At 45.7% G+C, this 2,481-nt stretch overlaps 1 pseudogene; it reads left to right on the top strand.

The window, feature by feature from the left end:
* The first annotated feature begins 300 nt into the window (after positions 1-300).
* LOC117056008 lies at positions 301-1,013 on the top strand (annotated as a pseudogene).
* Positions 1,014-2,481: the final 1,468 nt, after the last annotated feature.

Here is a 2,481-nt window from a genome sequence, read left to right on the forward strand (position 1 = left end):
AGTACTTCAATAGTTCATCAGCTTAGTTACATCTAAAGTATAAACTCTTTTGGTATAACCGACTGATCTTCATCCTATCCTAGCCTAATCACCACTATCCTGGCCCCACACCCTTCTTCTTCCCTGTCTCCACACACACCCTCCCTCTTCTCAACTGCCAAAACAGCCGTTCCCTCCTTTTAAACCGGGGATCGCCCCGCCTCCAAAGGATGAACTGTCCGTCAAGATGAAGGTGGATTAACTCCTTCTGAGCCGGGATGTAATAACTCCTCCGCCCTGGGGCCAATCCGTCACAGAGCCTAGCGCCGCTGTGCACACCATTGGAATAAAAGCTCAGCAAGTCTGCAATAAAAATGGCCACCGATAAATCTACATTGCATAAAATGGGGGAAAAGCAGAACGGCAAAGGCGAAAAAGTTGAAGAAACAGAAGCTGAAGAATTTGTTGTGGAGAAAGTCCTGGACAGGCGTGTAGTTAATGGCAAGGTTGAGTACTTCTTGAAATGGAAAGGATTTACTGGTGCCGATAACACATGGGAACCAGAAGAAAACTTGGACTGTCCAAAGTTAATAGAAGCTTTTCTGAGTTCCCAGAAAGCTGGTAAAGAAAAAACAGAGGGCGCCAAGAGAAAATCTCTTTCAGATAGTGAGTCTGATGACAGCAAATCAAAGAAAAAAAGAGATTCTGTTGATAAACCCAGAGGATTTGCAAGAGGTCTTGATCCTGAGTGAATAATTGGAGCCACAGACAGTAGTGGGGAACTTATGTTTCTTATGAAATGAAAAGATTCTGATGAAGCAGACCTGGTGCTCGCCAAAGAAGCAGATGTTAAATGCCGTCAGATTGTAACTGCTTTTTATGAAGAACGACTAACCTGGCACTCATGCCCAGAGGATGAAGTGCAGTAATTGTTTGGGTTATCCCCCCCTCCCCCCCTTTTTATGTATGTATGATTATAACTTACCAGAAATGTTGAAAGCTACGTTTTAATGAGACAAGTTTGATTATTTTTGAAGTAAACATAAAGGGGGGGGGAAGACATTGTGCTATTTGCTTTGTTTTATTGTTTTATTACAGGGGAGCATTTGGTACTGCTTTCTTCATTTTAGGCAAAGTGTTTTATACAACTTGATAGTTAATAGTGAACCCTAATGGCAGAGTGATCAAATTCACAAGTGTTTTTGTAGTTCTATACGACTGTTGTGCATTTCCCCAGTTTAGTAAGGTAAAAGGACCCCTGACCATTAGGTCCAGTCGCAGACGACTCTAGGGTTGCAGAGCTCATCTCGCTTTATATGCCGAGGGAGCCGGCGTACAGCTTCCGGGTCATGTGGCCAGCATAACTAAGCCGCTTCTGGCGAACCAGAGCAGTGCAAGGGAATGCTGTTTACCTTCCCGCCAGAGTGGTACCTATTTATCTACTTGCACTTTGATGTGCTTTCAAACTGCTAGGTTGGCAGGAGCAGGGACCGAACAACGGGAGCTCACTCCGTCGCGGGGATTCGAACCGCTGACCTTCTGATCGGCAAGCCCTAGGCTCAGTGGTTTAACCCACAGTGCCACCCGTGTTTTACTTTACTTACTTACTTACTTACTTACTTACTTACTTACTTACTTACTTTATTGAAAATACTGGTGAACACTTATCAATAAAATAGTTTTATATTATTGTTTTTTTAAAAAAAAAAAAACATCTGGAGGGCCAAGGTTGAGGAAGCCTGCTCTATGATTTCAAACAAGGGTCTCTCCTAGGTCCATACCACCCCTCTTAGGTGGTGCAATGGGTCAATGCATCTTGCTTCTAACCAGAAGGTTGGTGGTTCAAGCCCACCCTGGGACAGCTGTGGGCAAAATATTCCTGCATCGCAGGGGGTTGGACTAGATAACCCTTGGGGTCCCTTCTATGAGTCTATGAGTCTAGCTTGAACTGCTGCTGTCCAGAATTCTGCCTCCTCGTTCTGCATGAAGTATGGAGGGATCCCCCAAAATGTGGAGCCAGGATGCCCTCTTAAAATGGCAAAAGTGATGTTGTAAATACCAAGAATGAATGCCCTCTGCCTCTTAAACAATCTGCAGCATCACGCACAGCCCCCAATGTAAGGCGCAAATGCCGCTGGAGAAATGTCACAGCCTTTTCCTGGGGATTTCCAAACAGATACCTCCCTTATCTGCAGTAGCCAATTGACAAATGACTTTAATCTCACAGCTGAGACACTCTCACAGCTGATCTGGGCTGGTGGCTTGCCAGAGGCTTCCGACTCTGAATTTTTGAATCCACGGTACACAGAGGGAGAACACGCAAAACAAGGTGGCGAGTTGCTCAAATACAGGGAGGGGCTGCAGCTCAGAGGCAGAGCCCCTGCTTGGCATGCAGAAGGTTCCGGGTTCAGTTCCTGGCATCTCCTATTGAAACAGGAGCATTTTGGCCCACAGGACCAGATCCTTTCCTGTCCCTGCCTCCACCTGGGCCAACAGAAACCT

This window comes from Lacerta agilis, chromosome 12 (assembly GCF_009819535.1).
Source record: "Lacerta agilis isolate rLacAgi1 chromosome 12, rLacAgi1.pri, whole genome shotgun sequence".
NCBI classification, from domain to species: domain Eukaryota; kingdom Metazoa; phylum Chordata; class Lepidosauria; order Squamata; family Lacertidae; genus Lacerta; species Lacerta agilis.